This window comes from Jaculus jaculus, chromosome 7, assembly GCF_020740685.1.
Source record: "Jaculus jaculus isolate mJacJac1 chromosome 7, mJacJac1.mat.Y.cur, whole genome shotgun sequence".
NCBI lineage: Eukaryota > Metazoa > Chordata > Mammalia > Rodentia > Dipodidae > Jaculus > Jaculus jaculus.
In genome coordinates, this window is record NC_059108.1 from 7,000,089 (window position 1) to 7,023,097 (window position 23,009).

Sequence of the window (23,009 nt, forward strand, 5' to 3'; positions counted from 1 at the left end):
TGTGTGTGTGTGTGTGTGTGTGTGTGTGTGTGTGTGTAGAGAGAGAGAGAGAGTCTGCATTATACAGAAAACATGTAATATTTATCTTTCTCAATCTGGTTCATTTCACTTAACATAATGATTTCCAGTTCCATCCATTTATTCCCCAAGTCAAATTATGTTATTCTAGAATAAAAACCCATTGTATAGATGTACCACATTTTCTTTATCCATTCATCTGCTGATGGGTATCTAGTCTATTTCCATTTCCTGGATATTGTGAAAAGAGCAGCAGTTAACATGTATGCGCAATAAACAAATCCCTCTGTGGTTAGGTTAACTCAGAGTTTTGTGGATATGCCTGAGCTGTATGACTGGGTCATATGGTGGTTCTATTCTTAATTTTTTTAGGAAACTCCATATGATTTCCATAGTAACTGCACAACTTTACATTCTCGCCAGCAGTGCTTAAGGGTTCCTCTTTCCCTACATCCTCACCAGCATTTGTTGTTATTTATTTTCTTGATGATAACCATTTTGAGTGGGGTGAGATAGGATCTCAAGGTAGCTTTAGTTTTTATTTCCCTGATGACTAAGGATGTTGAAAAAGTCTTCAAATATTTATTAGCCATTTGTACATTTTCTTTTGAGAACTGCCCCTTCAGTTCATCATCACATTTAGTGGAATGATACATTTTCTGTTTAATAATTTCAGTTCTTTATATATCCTAAATATTAGTCCCCTGTCTGAGGAAGAGTTGATGAAGTTTTGCCTCATTCTGTCAGGCTTGCCTTCACACTGGGACGTTTCCTGTGCTGTGCAGTAGCTCTTTAATTTCATGGGATCCCATTTGTCAGTGAGTTATTGGGATTACTTCCTGTGCTATTGGAGTTATGTTCAGAAGATCCTATATTCTGAAGTGTCTTGTCTCTGTGTTCCCAAAGCAGGTTCAGCTCTCCCATGAGAGTCTTCGATGCACTTTGAACTGACCTGTTGTGCAGAATGAGACAGGTGAATCCAGGTTCATTTTCTACAAGCAGAAATCCAGTTCTCCAAGCACCAAAACTCATCAAAGCAGAAAGTCACAGGGTGCTAAGGGCACAACACTAAAGGAGACATAGCATACTCTCCAGGCTCAGGAAACATTGTAGAAGAGGTGCAGAAAGAATGTAAGAGCCAAAGGACAGGCAGAACTGCTCACAGTGTTTCTTCCAGACACATAATGGCCTTGATACCCAAGACCTTACAGTGCCTGACACTACCTACACAAGACCTTAGTAACAGGAGGAAAAGAGCCGGGCGTGGTGGCGCACGCCTTTAATCCCAGCACTCCGGAGGCAGAGGTAGGAGGATCACCATGAGTTCAAGGCCATCCTGAGAATACATAGTGAATTCCAGATCAGCCTGGGCTAGAGTGAGAACCTACTTCAAAAAAAAGAAAAAAAAGGAAGAAAAGAATGATAACTTCAAATAAAAGCGAGAGTAACTGGAAGGAGATTCAATGGAGGGTGGATATGGAGAAGGAAAACGGGAGTGGTGGGAGGAAATTCTCATGCTTCATTGTCTGTACTTAAAGAAATTGTCAGTACAAAGTTTAAAACAAACAAAAAAAGATTGCCTCTAAGTATCAACCTCACCACTAGGATATCTGAAATAAGTCATGCTTGAGGAGTTCTGAGGTAAAAGTAACAATATGTGTCCTTGGTCTCCAGACTATGGTTCCTGGCCAGGGACAACTTTATTCATGGGCAGAGCTAACCCACAGACTGCCTACGCACGGAGTGCAGGAGAGAGAAGTGAGGGATCAAAACCTGGATAGGGTGGAAGGCAGGGTTTCCAGGGGTGGTAGAAAGTGAAAGATACCATGCCCAACTTGGAAGGCACTGGGTATCCTCCGTGTAGTGCAGCTCCATGCCCGGCCCTGTGGAGACAAGGGGCAGCGCCCCAGTCCTTTTGCTTGGCCCTCTGTGCATACCTCAGCTTGATAATTGGCATCTGAGGGCAGGGATGCGCCTCTGCCCTTTAGAAAATATTCATCCTGGGCTGGAGAGATGGCTTAGCGATAAAGGCATTTGCCTGTGAAGCCAAAGGACCCAGGTTTGATTCCCCAGGACCCACGTAAGCCAGATGCACAAGGGGGCGCATGCGTCTGGAGTTCTTTTGCAGTGGCTACAGGCCCTGGCGCACCCATTCTCTCTCTGTCTGCCTCTCTTCTCCTTATCTCTGTCACTCTCTGCACGGGTGTCCTTGCAGCCTCTCCTCTCTGTGCCGACCGTGAATACTCATTTGTTACATCTATACCAGGCAAAGAATAAAGGAACTGAAGAAACCCACTCCCACACAGACATCTCAGCAATGCTTCTGGATGGAGGAATTACTGATTACTGAACTCACATTCATGAGAGATTCCAGGGTTTTCTAGATGCCACGTGATAGGCATATTAGCAAATACTTTCCATGAACAGAACACCCAGAACTTAAATTTGAGGAAGGTCAAAACAGAGATTTCCCCCCAGGTGAGGGATCCCCTCCTACCAAGTCCTGGCAAAGGGTGACCGGCTCTGGCCTTTCTCTGGCTCTTGCCAACCCACCTACCTAGCCCTCACCAGTACCAAGTCCGCTCAACCCATGCCAGGCTCCTGCAGGCCTTTACCACCTGTTCCCCAAGCAGGTCCCCTGCACATGACTGACTTCTAACCTTTCCTCGGGCAGTGGAGGCCTGTCCAAGCAGCTCTCCCCTGTGTGGTCCCTGAGCGTTGACCAGAGACGTCCCCAGATTCTTCCTCGTGGGCACCTGAGGGCTCTGTTCCAGGGCCTTGCCGAGGGAGGGGCTAGAAGCAGAAGCCAGAGAATACTGATGGGCTGAGAGGCGAGCCCAGGGCCCCGGCCCCAGTCTGGATACACAGCTGTGGGTGGAGAAGGTGCTCTCTGAGAAATTCACCATCGTGTCGCCAGTGTCACCAGAGACAGCTCCCAGGGGCTTGCTCCCCTTTGCGCTTCCTGCCTATAGTCCCTTCACTGTCCCACACTGGGCCTCAGGAAGCCGATTACGGCTACCTGTGGACTCCACGGCCCCACTGGCTCCGTTGTCCTCAGGGTTTGGGGCCAGCCCAGCAATGAGAGGTGTTCCTGACTGGATGGCTAGGGGAATCTTCCGTGTCCCCCGCCTGCCTCCCAGCTATGTCTCTCCTCCTGTGGGCAGTACCCGAGAGGCTGGTGGAGCTCTGCTCTCTGCCCTTGCCCTCCCAGCTAAGAGGGGTACGATGGCTTCCCCAGCTGCTGGCCTCCTTTCCTGCCCTCTGTGGGCTGTCTCAGGTGTGCGCTCATGACCGCCGACACCTGCATTTAGGTACCTTGAGCACTCCCTGCACTGGACATCTATTTATTTATTTGAGAGAGGGAATGAGGCAGAGGGACAGAGAGAGAGAGGAAAGAATGGGCACGCAGGACCTCCAGCCACTGCAAACGAACTCCAGACTCATGTGCTCCCTTGTGCATCTGGCTTACATGGGTCCTAGGGAATCAAACCAAGGTCCTTTGGCTTTGCAGGCAAGCGCCTTAACCACTAAGCCATCTCTCCAGCCCAGGGCAAATCTTTGACCCTAGGATGCAGACATATCCAGGCTCAAACCAAACCGCTCCCCACTGGTGAGTGCAAGCTATGTCATGGGTCTTCTGTAGTCTTTCTCTGGGCCTCAGTTTCCCCCTCTTCCCAATGAGGACACAGGAGCCAGTGTTCAAAAACTGAAGATGCTAAGAGGTGCAGCTTTCTGGAAAAATGTTTGTAAACTCTATCATCCGTGGGCATTTTGAGACAGGTGGCCAGTGTTCTCAGGATGTCCCTGAGCACCTCTGAAGATGGGCAGTGTCTTTCCACGTGAGTGTGACGTTCCTCTTCTGAGACATGGCTGTGAGCCAAGCAGCAGAGAAAGAATGGCTTTGAGTGGCATTGACAGTAGTGCACAGCCAGGATCGCACTCAGCTCAGCCTGTGAGAGGCCTCTGGAAAGCAGGTTCAGGCTGACGACCCAACGTTCTAACAAGCCTGAAGTTCTGATTTCTGGTCCAGGGCCAATTGGAAACAATAATTTAGGAAAGGAAAGATGGCCACACCAATAAGAGCAAAAACCTGAGGCCTGACAGATTCCCCCCCAAAGCTCCAAGAAGCAGGCTGTGCGACCGGAGGAAACCCCACAAACGGAGCCATTAGCGGAGGGCAAGCGCCCCGCACGCCTCGGGAGCCCCGAGGGCTGCGTTCCCTCTGCTCAGCATCTGAGGTTCACAGCAGCAACCCTGAGCCATTACGGAAAGGTTAATGGTGTTCCACATTCTGCAAGTGAGGAAAAGAGGAGATTTGTGCCGCATCTTCGAAATATCTCCATCTGAAAATGTTACGTGGAAGTGATTTACGGCACTGGCTGGAAGAGCAGCTGCCATGGGTCCCATTCCCTGTAGCTTCCAGGTGGATGAGCCTTGGCTGCTCCTAGAAGGGTCTGCAGCTTGCAGGCCATCAGCATTTACTGAGTGCCTACTGAATGCTGACTACTGTACGGGGAACTAGGAAGGAAGAATTCCCTGGATGAAAAAGCTATGCCTCTGGGGCCTGGGGCGGCTACAGGACCCCCAAATTCTAATCCCTTCCTGAGAACAACCGTGCCTTGTCACACCATGGGGACCCCACGGCCTTGATGGCCAGACCTGGACCCACCAGCAAGACCGACCTAGGGCCCTAAGGAGCTGGTGCCCCAATCTGTGCCCCTCTGTGGAGTCTGTTTTTATTATAAATATTTCATTGTTTAGGACTTTGGTTCTAGCTGATATATAGTGTTTGGCAGGATTCCTCACTAGCATTTGGTAATAATTGCATACCAAATGCTAGGCAGAAACCCTCCCAAATGAAGCAGCTTCAAGCCAGGGCTCTTAAAAAGACTGGAGCCCGAGGAAGCCACTGCATCTGGGCTGTTCCTGGCTTCCTGGGGCCAGCAAAGAATAGTCCCCCCTCCCCGGGACACAGGAATGGCTTCCTCCAGCTCCATCATCGCCACCACGTAGCTTTCATGTGCCACCTACACCACCTTGGTGGACACACTGTGCCCAAAAGCACTCCCAGAGGATTGAAAGGAGGTCATACACACAGGTGTCCCGCAAACACGCTGGGCCAGGTTCTGTGAACAGAACATGAAAACGTGCCCGTTCATGTCTCCAAAATGTCATTTATTCTCTTCCTCGGCTCTCTGCCTCCAAAAGCTCCCTAATCTCCTTTAGAGGAAACTTTAAACTTCCTGGCCAGCCTGGGTTGAATTTCCTGGGCTCATAGACAAGAAATTCTGTGGCCTTTGCCTAGAAGATCATGACCCTCCACCCCCGTAAGACAGACATGATACCAACCCCATTAGAAGTGGATGACAAGGACCACCGCGTGTGCGGCCCCTGGTGTGTGCACATTCAATGTTCACACCTGGCTTTACTGAGCCCTCCTGTGCCCGGTGTTCAACACTTGGTAGGGTTTAAGAGGTCAGCAACCACTTCCCAGATACCTCTTTGGCTGTCTTCATTGAAGGATGCGGATGATACGTGCATCCCAGGACTGGTGTGCCTAAGACCCTATTCTTTCCACTCTGTGGCCACGAGCTTAAAGGTGTGGGCAGGTGAGGCTGGCTGGCATCAGTGCGTAGAGGGAGCCTTCCCCGCTGGGTGACCGTCGGCCTCGCTCTGCAGGGGTTACGCCCTCAGTGCGGCCTTCCACTCTGGGTGCTGGCTTCTGTGTCTCACACAGTCCTCTCCCAGCGGCAGAGGACACAGTGCAGACAGAGCAGCTCAGTGACCGGCCACGCCCCACAGCCCCAAAGAATGCCCCTGTCCCTTCAATAAACACGAGCAGCCCGATCGCCACCTGTGGGATTGGAAGCCCGCTCACTGCACTGCTTTCGGAAGCTCTTGGAAATTGAGCGTAGAAAACTTCTGCTGCAGCTGGCTGATAGTTCGTTCCTATCATCCTAGCACCTAAAAGGCAAACACTAGAAGGTCATGAGTTTTAATCCAGCCTAGGCCACAAAGTAATTTGAGGCCAACTTAGGCTAAGTAATGGGATACTGCAAAAATAAAAAAGGAGGGCTGGAGCGATACCTTAGTGGTTAAGGTATTTGCCTGCAAAGCCTAAGGACCCATGTTTATTCCCCAGAACCCACGTAATCCAGAGGCACAAGAGAGCACATGTTTCTAAAGTCCATTTGCAAGCAGCTGGAGACCCTGGTGCACCCATTCTCTCTGTGGTGCTTTGATTCAGGTGTCCCCCATAAGCTTAGACTTTCTGAAGGCTAGGTTCCCAGCTGATGCATATTTGGGGATTAACGCTGGAGGCAGTGTATTGTTGGGCTTATGGGTGTTATAGCCAGTGTCCCCTTGCCAGTGTTTGGTACACTTTCCTGTTTCTATGGGGGTGATGTCCACCCTCTGCTCATGTCGTCGTTTTCCCTGCCATCATAGAGCTTCCCCTCAAGTCTGTAAGCCAAAATAAACCTTTTTTTCCCACAAGCTGCTCTTGGTTGAGTGATTTCTACCAGCAATGTGAACCTGACTGCCACACACATAGTCACTCTCTCTCCCTCTCTCTCAAATAAGTCAATAAAATATTTTTTAAAGGAAATGAAAAGGAAGGAATGGGAAAAAAGAATGTAATTGCATTTTTTAATTTATTAGTACGTTAATTAATTGATTTCTATTTTGTGCTGGGGCAGAACCCAGGACTTCCCATAGCTAGAACTCCAACCCCATCCATAATTTCATTCTCACCAGAAGCACCAAGGCAAAGCAACCCTTTCACTACCTTTGGTGCTGGTAATGAGAACTTGGCAAAAAATTTGGAGCTGGAGAGACATGGCTATGCTAAGGGACACAGCAAAAAGAAAAATTGCAAAGCCCCACCCATGAAGTCATCAACTGCAGCTACATATCCCACTTGGGGTAACCAACCCAAGTCCCTCCATCTTCTGATACACTGAGCCAGCCATGGGGCAACTGTGAACCTGGGCCCCTGTCAGGCCCCAGGAACAGCTCCAAGAACCTTCTGTGCCCCTGGCCCACCCCCATCCCTGCAAAAACAACATGAGTCCTTCCACGGGAACAAAGCCTTGGAGTCAAAGCTGTGTTCCACCCCCCACTCAAACATGGCCTCTCCACACCCCCGCCCCACGCCTGCCCTCCAGCATAAATGAGACAGCAAGAAGGTTCCCTTCTCCCAAGGGGACAGTCGTGCCCCTGCCAGTGCTCCTCCAGGATCTAGCATCTCCGAAATGTGAATTCAGAGGCAAGTTATGGGGCTTAAGTTACTGCTGACACTTGATTGGAATAACTGTTACGTAAAAGCCAACGCAGATGAATCGCCTGTAGGGAGTTGTCTGACTGCATGAGTTTTTACACATCTTTCAGCTAAATCAAAGATCCAAATGCTAAATCTCACACTCAGGAACATCAAGTGGATTTGTGACAGTCCCCAGAGGACTCGGTGTCCATAAACCAATGAATGAATTACACTGATCCCGGTATGTAGTTTCTCATCTGTGACTGATACAATTTTGATAATATTCCTTATTTCACTTAACTCCTTCGGAGCTACACCAAAACACCCAGCCTGCAGTTACGTCTATAGTCCAATGTGGGTCATGACCCGCTGTGGGGAGCCGAGCAGATCAGTGGATTTCTCATCAGTACCTAGACCAGGTAAGGGATAATGCCAGATGCTAACAACTGGGGAGGTTATGGTGGAGATGTCTGTTTTGTCTCTTTGGAGCTACTTGTGTTGGGAATTAATGAACATGGTCACGAGCTTACAGTGCAGTGCGGTTGAACATGACCTTGTGGGGAGATTGCTGGTCTTCACTGAGACCCATTTTGGAGTTTATCAGCTTACCCAAATCTACGCATGTTGGGTCATTTCTTCTGTGCTGGTCCTATGAGGTGGACTGTGAGGCATGTGGTGGTTTGATTTAGGTGTTCCCAATAAACTCATGTGATGTGAATGCTCGGTCCCCAGGTGATGGCAATTTGGGAATTGGAACCTTGGTGGTGGTCTGTTGTTGGGGGTCAGGCTTATGGGTGTCATAGCCAGCTTCCCCTTGCCAATGTTTGGCACACTCTCCTGCTGCTGTTTTCCACCCAGTGTTGGCCAGGAGGTGATGTTCAGCCTCCGCTCACGCCATGTTTCCCCCTCAAGTCTGTAAGCCAAAATACACCCTTTCCTCCCACAAGCTGCTTTGGCCGGGTGTTTTCTGCCAGCAGTAAAGGTAAATGCCACAGTTAAATTGGTACCAAGAGTGGGGTCACTGCTGTTAGAAACGTGACTGTGCAGACTTTTGACCCTTTGGAACTGATTTACAGGAGGACTGTGGAAGGATTTGAAACCTTGGCCTAAGAAACACCTTGTGGTGCTGTAAGTAGACTTGATGGACTATTCTTGTCAGAGTTGAAAGACCTGAATGCAGTAAGAACTGTGGACTGTGAGGTTTGGCTTGTGAGGGTGAAGAAAGAGCTTTGTCAGGACTGGTCTAGAAGCAGTTTGTGTGAGAGGCTTGCTGCATTCTGCCTGTCTGTGTCCTGAGAACTTGTGTTGGATTGCATTGCTTAGAAGTGACTGTCATGAGCAGAAGAATGTGGCACAGAAGGAAATGAAATCTTTGGGCCAAAACTGCTGCCTGTTCAGCTGCAATTGTTAGAGAGATTCCGTCCATTGATATTGGGCCAGCTGATCTGCATTGGGACAGCTGGAAGAATACACACTTTTTGGTTACCTGCTGGGTGAAGTGATAATTTGAAGCAATGGCTCAGGGACATCCTTTCTGCACAAGATGGGCACACAGGACTGTGAACTGGCTCCACCTGGTCAGTTGTGGTCATGAAGACAGCCCACACATTTCCTTGCCAGACACTGGGCTCGGGCCTTCACAAACATTAGCCAGTAGTAATCCAGGAGGGCCACTTGACAGATGAGAACTTAAGTCACGTCTGTCTGGGGATGGCGGCAGCTGAAAATTTCAAACCCAGAACAGACAACCGCACAGTCCTTCATCAGTATTTCCCCAGACAAGGTGTGCATGGCTGGGCCCATTCCACTGATCCCACTGATAGCAAGCAGGGCATGAAAAACTAAATCTGTCTGGGGATAAAATATTCTTTTCTTGATTTTCTTTCTTTTATTTCATGTTGTTTTGTCTTTGGTGTTTTGAGGCAAGGTAGCCCTGGCTCACCTCAATCCCCTGATCCTCCTGCCTCACCTCCTGAGTTGCTAGGATTATAGGCCTGAGCCACCACACCCAGCCTTTGATTCTCTTTTGATCCTTTGAAGGTGACACTTCTGCCCAGTGCCAGGCAAACAGTTAGTGCATAGGGACTCGGGATGATGTGGGCACCTGACTGAGGGCTCGTCCAAAAGCTTCTGGCCACTTCATGAAGTGATGTGAGCGGAGCTATCTACTTCTGCCATATTGAAAGACCACAGCCTGCCTGAGCTGAGGAACCCTTGGGAATTCCCAAACTATGTCCCCAAAACCTAAGAGTTTCTTGGAAAGAGCACAAGCTGCCGCTGTTTTGAGGATGAGACAAGGCAGCTGAGACAGGTTCATACATTACTTTCATCTTAAAGGGAAGAGCTCGGTGAGTCAAACTGAAGCAAAGAAGCATTTGCTTAGCTCATGGTTTCAGAGGTATCAGTCTATCATGGCTGAGGAAGTTGTGGAACAGAGCACCTCACGTCAGCATGACCAGAAAGCAGAGAAATGAGCATTTAAGAGGAAGCCTTAGCAAGACATAACCCCCAAGGGGATGTAGTCCCAGTGATGCCAGCTCCTACTGGCCCCCACCTCTCAACAACACCTTCACACGATGACCCCATCAGGGGAGCTACTAGTCTCTGGTAACCCCTCACAGACACCCCAAAGCATGCTTGACTAATCTCCTAACATCTCTCATCATAATCAGATCGACTATGAAGATTAACCATTACAGATTCCTTGGCAATAATAATAATAATAATAATAATAATAATAATAATAATAATAATATTTGGGCTGGAGAGATTGCTCAATGTTAAAGGGCTTGCCTGAGAAGCCTACGGACCCAGGTTTAACTCCCCAGAACCCACATAAGCCAGATGCACATGGTGGCACATGCATCTGGAGTTTGCAGTGGATAGAGGCCCTGGTATGCCTATTTTCTCCATCTCTCTCTCTTTCTCTCAAATATATATATATATATAATATTGTAGAAAATAATACTTGAAACCGTCCTCGTCACGCATCCCATCCTGCAATGCATGTAGAGAGACTATGCCCAGAGGGCTAGTCGCTGATCCCTCACTAGGTTTGTGAAGAGTGAAGGATAGAGCCAGGCCTCTTGGCCCCCGAGTTCAGGGCTCCCAAGAAGAAAATAGGTGAAGGTGGGAAGAGCCCCATGCATGTCACCTTGTGCCACTTCACCAGCCCCGCATGTCTGACACACATGCCCCTCCTGCAGTCCTCTTCATCATGCCAGCCTGGGGAGAAAGTACGGCCATTCTAAGGATCCTAACAGGCTGAACTTAACATCAAAATGGCTGTGGAAGAACAGCTGGCCAACTTTGCACAGACCCAGGGCGGTGGCCCATCGCCTCCTGAGCTTTGCAAATTCTCCTCTCAACTGGGCAGAAGAAACCAGCTCCCGAAATGTCTGGACTGTCACTGCTTCTACAGCCAGAAGACATACCACGGTCTGATCTGAGGGGATGTGACTTTCTGATTAGTGACGGGCAAACTCAGGGTTCCTTACCCGGCACCCCCACTCCAGTTCTAGTGGGTTCCGTCAGGAGGCACACAACCCCTGTCTCCAGTGACTGGAAACGTCAAGGGCTTGCTTCTTCTGTAACTGCGCATGAGCACAGGTGCATGGAAGCTCTGCCCTTTGCTGTGCTCACACTGAAACCGTCCAAGGAGTTGTAACGAACTCTCACATCACGCTGGTGACCATGGCAGAAGAGCACACCAGAGTTTCATGCCAGGCAGAAACCAGCATGCCACCTCCAGACTCGTTAAGTCACAGGAACTTGTGGGCCATGCTTCGCTCCAAGGGATGGAGAAGCACAGTGCCCCTGTGGTCTACAAGGAGGACAAACATACAGAAACATGAGCGACTGAGAATGGCCAAGGACTGTGCTTGAGCCACGGCATGGTGACTTCTGCTCCCCTTCCTACACAAATCCACGATTCAGCCTCACCCAGACAGAGGTCACCGTGCTCCAGAGACACTTGTGGTGGCAAGCCAAGGCGTCAGACAGTGCACCACAAAGCGTGTGCTGTGGACGATAACAGGCACCAGCACCCACGACAGACACCCCCTTTCAGTGATGAAAGTGCACCCCAGCCAACCTTTGTAGAAGCTATTCCAGAATCCTACCAGATGGGTGTTTTCAGGGCCAATCCCCAGGGACCTTCCCCTGGGGTCAGATTCTGGATTCTGCCCACGGTGGTAACCCCTGGCACTGGCTCTGCCACCTAGCAAGTTCTTCGCCTTGGCCTTTCCTCATGTGTGTCCACTCTCCAATGACTTCCCATCCAGAAAGGGGAGGTTGGGCTGGCAAGGGTGACTTTAAGTTTCAAAGAGCCAAAGTCGTTTCTGAAAAGTCCAGGCAGACAATTCTTTTGGCAGCACATTTGCCCAGAATGCACGGTTTATGTGCTTGCTTCATGTAAACATCATGTGCCAGGAAACAGCCCACAGTGCTTGGAGATAAGTCTCCCAAACTATTTCCTTTGTTCTCTTTGTCCTCCCATCTCACTCCCTTCCTCATTTTGGGTGATATTTTTATATTTCATTTTTTTATTGTGAAATGATTTTACAAAAGAGTTACAAAAATAATCCAGAGAATTTTTGTGTGAACATCTTCGATACCTTGCTCAGCTGTCCTGGATAAACATCTTGTATACCTTCTGTACCAAGCTCCCCAGTGTGAACATCTTGTATACCTTGTGTACCCAGCTCCCCAGTGTGAACATTTTGTATACCTTGCGTACCCAGCTTCCAGGTGTGACCATCTTGTATACCTTGTGTACCCAGCTTCCAGGTGTGAACATCTTGTATACCTTGTGTACCCAGCTCGCCAGCATGAACATCTTGTATACTTTGTGTACCCAGCTCGCCAGCATGAACATTTTGTATACCTTGTATACCCAGCTTCCAGGTATGAACATCTTGTATACCTGTATACCCAGCTCCCCGGTGTGAACATTTTGTATACCTTGTGTACCCAGCTTCCAGCTGTTAACATCTTGTATACCTTATGTACCCAGCTTCCCGATGTGAACATTTTGTATACCTTGTGTACCCAGCTTCCAGGTGTGAACATCTTGTATACCTTGTGTACCCAGCTCCCCAGTGTGAACATTTTGTATACCTTGTGTACCCAGCTCCTTGGTGTGAACATTTTGTATACTTTATGTACCCAGCTCCCCGGTGTGAACATTTTGTATACCTTGTGTACCCAGCTTCCAGGTGTGAACATCTTGTATACCTTGTGTACCCAGCTCGCCAGCATGAACATCTTGTATACTTTGTGTACCCAGCTCGCCAGCATGATCATTTTGTATACCTTGTATACCCAGCTTCCAGGTATGAACATCTTGTATACCTGTATACCCAGCTCCCCGGTGTGAACATTTTGTATACCTTGTGTACCCAGCTTCCAGGTGTGAACATCTTGTATACCTTATGTACCCAGCTTCCCGGTGTGAACATTTTGTATACCTTGTGTACCCAGCTTCCAGGTGTGAACATCTTGTATACCTTGTGTACCCAGCTCCCCAGTGTGAACATTTTGTATACCTTGTGTACCCAGCTCCTTGGTGTGAACATTTTGTATACCTGTGTACCCAGCTTCCAGGTGTGAACATCTTGTATACCTTGTGTACCCAGCTCCTTGGTGTGAACATTTTGTATACTTTATGTACCCAGCTCCCCGGTGTGAACATTTTGTATACCTTGTGTACCCAGCTTCCAGGTGTGAACATCTTGTATACCTTGTGTACCCAGCTCCCTTGTTGCTCCACTATTGAGCAACATTAGGATTGAGCAGGCAAAGATCACTTAGCCTTCCTGTCTCCTTCTTCCTCAGTCTTTCCTTGTCTTTGACATGCCCTTGACATTGTGAACTAGCCAATTATGAATTAGATGCTCTTCATCTTGGGTTTGTTTGATGTTTACCTGATGGCATTCAGATAATGTATCATTATGGAGGTTCAAAGCCACTCTGCAAAGGATGCTAAATACGTGTTTGAAAACACCACCAACTTCCTTAATGCATACAGGGAGACTGAAACCCTAAGGAAACATGGAGTGAAGTAAGAAACAGCAAGGACTAACTCCTCATCACCATAGAAATGATGGGCCACCATGCCTAGAATCCACAGTGAGGGGCTGGGGACATGGCTCAGAGGTAGAGCACTTGTCTAGAATCCACACTGAGGGGCTGGGGGTGTGGCTTGGTGGTAGAGCACTTGTCTAGAATCCACAGTGAGGGGCTGGGGGCGTGGCTCAGAGGTAGAACACTTGTCTAGAATCCACAGTGAGGGGATGGGGGCGTGGTTCAGTGGTAGAGCACTTGTCTAGAACTCACCAGGGAGGGGCTAGGAGTGTGGCTCAGTGGTGGAGCACATCCGGAACTCACCAGGAAGGGAGTAGGAGAAGGTGTTGCTCAGTGGTAAAACACTTTCCTAGCATGTGCCAGCAGCACAAAAAGAAAAAGGAGGGAAAAAGATGTTTTTTTCTCAATGTGTCAAATTGGGTTTCATGACACTTTTTTCTGGTGGAGTTCATCTTTATCACCGTGTTTAGGTAATGTCTGCTGAGTTTCTCCACTGAAAAGCTATGATCTTTCCCTTTCTTTTCTTTTTTTAAATTTATTTTATTTACTTGATAGAGAGAGGGGGAGAGAATAGGCACACCAGGGCTTTCAACTGCTGCAAACCAACTCCAAATGAATGCACCACCTTGTGTACCTGGCTTACATGGGTCCTGGGGAATTGAACCTGGGTCCTTTGGCTTTGCAGGCAAGTACCTTAACTGCTAAGTCATCTCTCCAGCCTGATCTTCCCTTTTTTACTAATAAATATCAATGGGTAGATACTTTGGGTCAAGGCAAACACTCCATGTCCACCCTGACTTCAGACTGCTGATTTTAGCATCATTGCTGAGTTTTCATCTGTAAACAGTGTCATGCTTAACGTGACTACCTGTTTCCTCCTTTTGTCTCTCCTATTATTTGGGATTCTTCTATAAAAATGAGTTACGTCTTCTTCCATTAATTTTTTATTTAATCATTTGTTCATATGGTCTCATAGGCATATGCTTTATTAGGTCTCACTACATATATTTTTTTTTCACATTTTGTCTTAGCCACAAAGGTCTTTTTCAAAATACCTTCTTTAAGCCAGGCATGGTGGCGCATGCCTCTAATCTCATCACTTGGGAGGCAGAGGTAGGAGAATCACTGAAAGTTTAAGGCTGCCCCAAGGCTACTACAATAATGAATTCCAGGTCAGCCTGAGCTAAAGTGAGACCTTGGAAACCAAAAAACAAAACAAAACAAAAATTCTTTAGAACATAGTGTTTTTTTTAATTTTTTTTATAATTCATAACTTCCATGATTGTAAACAATATCCCATGGTAATTCTCTCCCTTCCCCCACTTTCCCCTTTGAAACTCCACTCTCCATCATATCCCCTCCCCTGTCAATCAGACTCTCTTTTATTTTGACGTCATCATCTTTTCCTCCTATTAGGATGGTCTTATGTAGGTAGTGTCAGGCACTGTGAGGTCATGGAGATCCAGGCCATTTTGTGTCTGGAGGAGCACGTTGTAAGGAGTCCTACCCTTCTTTTGGCTCTTACATTCTTTCTGCCACCTTTTCTGCAATGGACCCTGAGACTTGGAAGGTGTAATAGAGATATTGCAGTGCTGAGCACTCCTCTGTCACTTCTTCTCAGCACCATGATGCCTTCTGAGTCATCCCAAGGTCACTGCCATCTGAAAAGAGAAAGTTCTCTAATGAAAAAGTGAGAGTAGCATTAATATATGGGTATGAACATTAAGAGAAGTACTTACTGGGCAGTTTGATGAGCATACTATATACATTTAGCCACACAGCAGCAGTTGTTACACCCCTAGGGCTCATGACTACCCCACTGTAGGTTTTCAGTATCAGAGATATATTCCCTCCCATGGAGCAGGCCTCCAGTCCAATTAAAAGGCAGTTGGTTTCCCTCATAACAAACATGTCACAATTGCACTCATTGACTCATTTGGCCTGGTTGGCCAAATCTAAGGCTTGCAGTGTCCACTGTGGAGTATCTTCACTGGTGATTTCTCTTTCTCTCATTGAGCTGCATGCAGTGTGATTTTTTCCAGCTTTCTGTCAGCTGGTCTATATGGAGGAGGTTTCATCTCAGTTCCATCAGGATTTCTCAGTGACCTTGCAGCCCACATATGTGGAGTCTTCAGCAATAAGGTCTTACCATCTATTCCTGGTGGGAAACCAATGGCTTCGGCAATGGCCTGTGTTTTGGGGACATCAGGGATCTCCCTGGCCAACAACTCACTGGAAAGTATCCCATCCCTGGAACTGAAATTTTTTATTTTATTATTTGAGAGAGAGAATGGGTGTGCCAGGGCCTTCTGCCACTGTAAATGAACTCCAGACTTATGTGCCACCTTGTGTATCTGGCTTACATGGATCCTAAGGGAATAGAACCTGACAAAAAAATTCACAGGAAAATACCTTAACCTCTAAACCATCTCTCCAGCCCCAAAACATTTTTTTGAGAGAAAATTTCACTATGTAGCCCCATCTGGCCTTAAAGTCTATATCCTCCTGCCTCAGCCTCTCCAATGCTAGTAGGATTAGAGGCCTGCGCCACCTCACTAGTCTGTATGTGTATTTTTAAGATGAAATTCATACCAAAACCTCTAATGCCAATCCATCACCATAAGATTCCTGCCAAGTTTCTGCTTTCCTAATGTTGTAATCAGGTTTGCATTGCTGCAGAAATCAACTGACCAAGAGCAGCTTGTGAAAAAAAAAAAAGAAAGAAAGAAAAGGTTTATTTTGGCTTACAGACTCGAGGGAAAGCTCCGTGATGGCAGGGGAAAATGATGGCATGAGCGGAGGATAGACATCACCCCCTGGCCAACATCAGGTGGACGACAGCAACAGGAGAGTGTGCCAAACACTGGCAATGGGGAAACTGGCTATAACACCCATAAGCCTGCCCCCAACAATACACTCCCTCCAGGAGGTGTTAACTCCCAAATCTCCATCAGCTGAGGACCTTGCATTCAGAACACCTGTTGATGGGGAACACCTGAATCAAACCACCACACCTGATAGCCAACAGATGGAGATTCACCTCTCATTATCAAAAATATACAATGTTTGCCAGTGGTGGCGCACGCCTTTAATCCCAGCACTTGAAAGACAGGTAGGAGGATCATCGTGAGTTCGAGGCCACGCTGAGACTACCTTGTGAATTCCGGGTCAGCCTGGGCTAGAGCGAGACCCTACCTCAAAAGCCCTATATTTACTATGTTTAACTCCTATAAACAACCGAAGCAGCTGTCCAGTTGTTAACTGACATCATGTGACTATCCCTACGTTAATGATCTGGTGAAATGTGGACATCTGACAGAGCAACCCGGGCTTATTTCTTCTTCCCCGCTCTCCTTAGTGTGCTCATTTCATTCCTCTTCAGAGCTGCTACATGCTTTTTTATTGCTCCCCACACCCTGTTTTTGCTTTGATCAACGTATACTCTGATAAAACTCCTACTATGAGCTTTGACAAATAATTGACAGGTGTTCACTGCCCCGCCCATAGTGAATCCTAACCCACAAATCTCTCAGGTACTCCTGTGAAGCCAGTCCTTGTTAAAATATTTATTTATTTATTTATTATCTATCTATTTATTTACAGTTTATTTATTTAAGAGAAAGAGACAGACACTAGAGGTATACCAGGACTTCCTGCTACTGTTTGGGCAAGAGAGAGTGTAGGTGTGCTAAAGCCTCCTGCCTCCACAGACAAACTCTAGGTACATGTGCCACTTTGTGCATCTGGCTTTACATGGGTAGTGGGGAATCGAACCTGGGCTGTCGGGCTTTACAAGCAACCACCTTTAACTGCTGAGCCATCACTCCAGCCCCGACTTCCTGCTACCGTGAATGCATTTCAGATCCATTTACATTTTGTGCACTTGGCTTTATGTAAAAAGTGGGAAACTGAACCCAGGCAATCAGACTTTGCAAGCAAGTGAGCAATCTTGCCAGCCCTGGAGCCCTTCTTCTTGTCATTGTTACTGTCATTGTCTGTACAAAGTGTCACGTCCGCAGAGTCTCAGAGCACAGAGCTTCCATTCCTGCCGTTTTCTCTCAGTGACATGCACGCATCGTCACCTGTACCTTTGTGCACGTCTACAGCTTCTTCTTTTTCAATGCTGAGTCATATCCCACCACATGAGAGGACCCCAGTTTGTCTGTCTGTTCACTGGCTGAAGAAGATCTGTGTTGCTTCCAATTTAGTTTATTATCAACAACAAAGCTTCGATAAAGGTTTGTGGGCAGCGGCTGCAAGGATGACAAAGTTGGTAAAATGCTTGCCTTGGAAACATGAGGACCTGAGCCTAATCCAGTACCCATGCAAAAATGCCAGGTGTGGGCTGGAGAGATGGCTTAGCGGTTAAGCGCTTGCCTGTGAAGCCTAAGGACCCCGGTTCAAGGCTCTATTCTCCAGGACCCACGTTAGCCAGATGCACAAGGGGGCTCACGTGTCTGGAGTTCGTTTGCAGTGGCAGGAAGCCCTGGCATGCCCATTCTCTCTCTCTCTCTCTCCCCATCTATCTATCTGTCTGTCTGTCTGTCTGTCTTTTTCTCTCTCTGTCACTCTCAAATAAATAAATAAAAATGAACAAAAAAAATTAAAAAACAAATGCCAGGTGTGGCAGCACGCGCTTGTAATCCCAGCACTGGAAGACGGACGCAGGTGGGTCTCTGGGGTTTGTTGGCCAGTCAGTCTAGCCTAACTGGCAAACTCCAGACCGATGATACATCCTGCCTCCAAAAAGCTGGATGGAATTCCTAAGGATAACACCCAAAGCTGTCATCTGGACTCTACACACACATGCACACATATGTACATACACCCACATACATGAATACACACGAAGTTTGGAGATGGTTTTTAAGTAAACATAAGTTTTCATTCATCTAAGAATGGGATTGCTGAGTATAGTCAATTTTATAAGAAATGTCTTAGCTGGGTACCATGGAGCATGTCTGTAGTTTTAGCACTGGTTCCACGACACAGGATCATGAGTTCAAGGCTAGTTTGCACAAATTAGCAAGTTCTAGGCCAGCATGGGCTGCATAGACAGGCGTTGTTACAAGAAAAGGAAAAATAGGGATAGAGAATGGGGGGAGGGAAGGAAAGAAGGAAAAGAGAAAGTAAAGAGGGGAAGGAGAAGGAATGAGGAAGGGAGGGAAAGAGGGAGGGAAGGAAGGAATGAAGGAAAGGTGAGAAAGAGGAAGGGAGGAAGGAAAAAAGAGCGAAGAAGGGAGGGAGGAAGAGGGAAGGAAAGAAGAGAAGGTAAGGGAGGGAAGGAGAGAGTAAGGGAAAGGGGAAGGAAGGGAGAAAGGAAAGAAGGAAGGGAGGGAAAAAAGGAAAAGAGAAATTTCTAAACCATGTCTCAAATAAAATATTTTTTAAAAAAGAAAAAGAGGGCTGGAGAGATGGCTTAGCAGTTAAGGCACTTGCCTGCAAAGCCTAAGCACTCATGTTCAACCCTCCAGGTCCCATGTAAGCCAGACACACAGTGATGCAAATACACAAGGTCACACATAGTCACAGGGGACACACTCATCAGGAGTTCAACTGCAGTGGCTGGAAGCCCTGGTGCACTAATTCATATTCATTCGCTCTCTCCCTCTCTTCCTCTCTCTCCCCCTCCCTCCCTCCCTCCCTCTCTCTCTTTCTCTCTCATTTCCTCACATAAAAAGCCAGTCTGGGGCTGGAGAGATGGCTTATCAGTTAAGCGTTTGCCTGTGAAGCCTAAGGACACCCGTTCGAGGCTCGATTCCCTAGGACCCATGTTAGCCAGATGCACAAGGGGTCACACATGTCTGGAGTTCATTTGCAATGGCTGGAGGCCCTGGTGCACCCATTCTCTCTATCTATCTATCTGCCTTTCTCACTCTGTCGCTCTCAAATAAATAAAAATATGAACAACAAAAAGACACTCTGTTGGGCTTGCCTCACAAAAAGAAAAAGAACAAAAACAATAAAAATTATAACAAAGGGCTGGGGAGATAGCTCAGCAGCTACAAGCACCTCTTGTAATGCCTGATGGCCCAGGTACAATGCCCCAGCATGTACATAAAGCCAGATGTACAAAGTGGGCCATGGATCTGGAGTTTGTTTGCAGCAGCAAGAGGACCCAGTGTGCTCACTCTTTCTCATAAATAAATGAAGAAAGAAAGAGAAAGAGAGAGAAAGGAAGGGAGGAAGGGAGGGAGGGAGGGAGGGAGGGAGGGAAAGAATTTTTAAAGGTAAGAAAACAAGAGAGGGGGAAAGTGAAACAACATTTTTTTAAAATATAAAAGAAGTCCAACTTATTACTTCCTTCTATGGGTCATGTTTTCAGGGTTATATCTGAACACTCCACCTAATTCAGACACAAAATACTCTTATTTCTTTTCATATAGAAGTTCATACCTCCACATTTCACTTCTAGATCTGTGCCTCACTGTGAGCTAATTCAGGAGGTGAGACAGAAATTCTCTCCTCTGAATTCAGGTTCATTTCTTTGCATAGGATCTTTCAGTTGCTTAGACACAGTGTTTGAGAGATAGCCCTTTCTCCACTGAACTGCTTTTACCTTTGTGAAGGCTTCCTGTGTGAGCCACTTCCAGACTTCCTGTGTGAGCCCATTTCCAGACTTCCTATGTAAGCCACTTCCAGGCTTCCTATTTGAGCCACTTCCAGACTTCCTGTGTGAGCCCACCTCCAACTTCCTGTGTGAGCCCACTTCCAGACATCTTGTGTGAGCCCACCTCCAACTTCCTGTGTGAGCCACTTCCAGACTTCCTGTGTGAGCCCACCTCCAACTTCCTGTGTGAGCCACTTCCAGACTTCCTGGGTGAGCCACTTCTAACGTTTCAATTAGTCTTGAAATCAAATCACATCTTCCAAATTTGTTTTCTCAAAGTTATTTTATCTCTTCTGGTTTCTTTATACCTACCTTTCCCTATAAATATCAGCCTATTAATATCTACTTAATAAGCTTGTATTTTGAGTAGAGTGATGATCAATTTCTAGATCAATTTGGAAAGAATTGACATCTTAACAATATTGAACTGTCCAATCCATAATCATTATTTTTCTCCAGTTATTTGAGTATTTGATTTCCTTCCTTGGTTTATACTTTTCAGCATACAGATATTTTGCCATATCTATGTCTAAGAGTTTCATTTTTTTGTACTATGTTAAGTCTACCATTTTGAAAGTTCTGAATTACAATTCTACACTGCTAGTTTTTAGAAATTTAATTGTCATTTATATATTGGACTTGTACCCTGAACTCTTGTTAAACGTATTTATTTTTGCTAAAAAAATGTTTTGCAAATTTTCTGGGATTTTTTTTTTCTACCTAGATAATAAATAGAGGGCACCTTCCCCTATTATTTTTCACTCTATTTGCTTTTTATTTATTTTTCTTGCTTTATTGCACAGGTTTCTATTGTGAAATTGGATAAGAGCAAGAAGAGGTGACATTCTTGCCTTGTCCATAATCTTAGGATAAAACATTCACTTTTTCACCATATAGGAATGATATACATTATAGGAGGTTGGTAGTTGCTCTTTAGTTAAGAAAATTCCACTGGGCTTGGTGGTACACACCTTTAATCCCAGCACTCAGGAGCAGAGGTAGGAGGATCTAACAGTGAGTTCAAGGCCAGCCTGCGACTATATAGTGAATTTGAGGTCAGCCTGGACTAGAGCAAGACCCTACTTCAAAAAACCAAAGAAAAAGAAAATTCCTTTGTGTAAGTTCAATTTCTCTCATATCGCTATTGGGGGATAAATATTTACTCCCCAGTGAAAGTAGTGAAAATTACTTTTTAAAAAATTACAATATTTTTTTAATTACAATATTTAAAGTGCCTAGATTTAAACTAAGAAAACCTGCTCAATCTCAATATGACCAGCAGAGGTGTGTGGTATTTGAACAAAGACCAATCCTTCCTTCTCTTCCTCCTCCTCGATCAGGGTGATGGAGGCTCCTCTGCAGATGGGCACAACCAAGACCACAGTATTCCTTCAGCACCATCTCCCCAGACACAAGGCTGTGTTCTTGGGGAACGGACGACATATAAGCACCTCTAACTGCTGGTTCTAAAGCAGAGTTTCAGATGAGTAAGGCTGAGGGGCTGACGGTGGTCTCTAGTGTCCCCACTCCTCATCCAAAGGATGAAGGCTCTGCCGTAAATGTGATGTGCTGGCAATACAATGGTCCAAATTGATCCTGCCCTGGATTGCTCATAGATCAAAGGTGCCAGTTCAGGGTTAGGTAAATCAAGAAGGCCTCAGGTTATGTCCCCCTCCACTGAACGCTCAGCCCCTGAGGTGCATTCTTATTCTAAGAAGAAGGTGGGGCTGGAGGGATGGCTTAGCGGTTAAGGGTTAAGGTGTTTACCTGCAAAGACAAAGGACTCAGGTCCAATTCCCCAGGACCCACGTTAGCCAGATGCACAAGGGGTGCACGCATCTGGAATTTGTTTGCAGTGGCTGGAGGCCCTGGTGCACCCATTCTCTCTCTCTCTCTCTCTCTCTCTCTCTCTCTCCTCTTTCTCTGTCAAATAAATAAATAAAACTAAAAACAAAAGAAAAGAAGGTGAACATGGCCTCCACTCTCAGCTCCAGGGCCACAGATCAAAAATTGTGCTACAGGGCCAGAGGGATGGCTCGCTGGCTAAAGATATTTGTTCCACAAGCCTGCCAGTTGGAATGGATCTCCGCTACCCAGATAATGCCAAACGCAAAAGGACACACGCATCTGTAATCCCAGCAAGCCTATATAAATGGAAGCTAGTCAAGAGAATCTCAAAAAGCATGTGTGACAGCTAGCCTGCTGTCCACAGCAGTAAATAGCAAGAGAAGATCAACACCCCAACGTTTCTGACCTCCACATGCACACCATGGCATACGTGTGCGTATACACACACATACCCCCCCCCACACACATAAATAAAATAAAATAAATAAAAAAGATGATGCCTAGGAAAAGGAGCCAGTCTTAAAATAGAGAGTTCAGAGCCTCATCCCCAAAGAACTGGCTAACTCAAGAATAAGGGCACCCCCAAACACCACAGAGATTGCAGTGCAAAACAACTGAGGAGATTGGAGAACAACTGGGAACAGTTTTAAACTGTGGCCAGTTACTACTTGAAAACACCACCAATGGAGGAAACGCCTGTTATGTGCAGCGTTGACCTCAAGAGCTGTTCCTTCAGAGGACTTCTAAATGGATTGGATGAGTCTGTGGGACAATTTGTACTCTAGGAAATTTTTCAAAAAAATAATAAATAAATCCGCTAGCGGCCAGTGGCGAGTGAAAGTTGCGTTGCCAGGGAAAAAGTCTTTCACAGCCACCGTCCTCCCAGCGTGTCTATATCTGTCCTTCAGGCTATGTCCACCACGGAAACAGACGGTCTACAAGTGATCAAGAAAACACCAATAACAAGCCCCAGAGGAGAGAGAGCAGTGGATCTTTCAAAATATAGAGAATGGGGGCTGGAGCGATGGCTTAGCTGTTAAGCACTTGCCTGTGAAGCCTAAGGACCCCGGTTCGAGGCTCGGTTCCCCAGGTCCCACGTTAGCCAGATGCACAAGGGGGCGCACGCGTCTGGAGTTCGTTTGCAGAGGCTGGAAGCCCTGGCATGCCCATTCTCTCTCCCTCTATCTG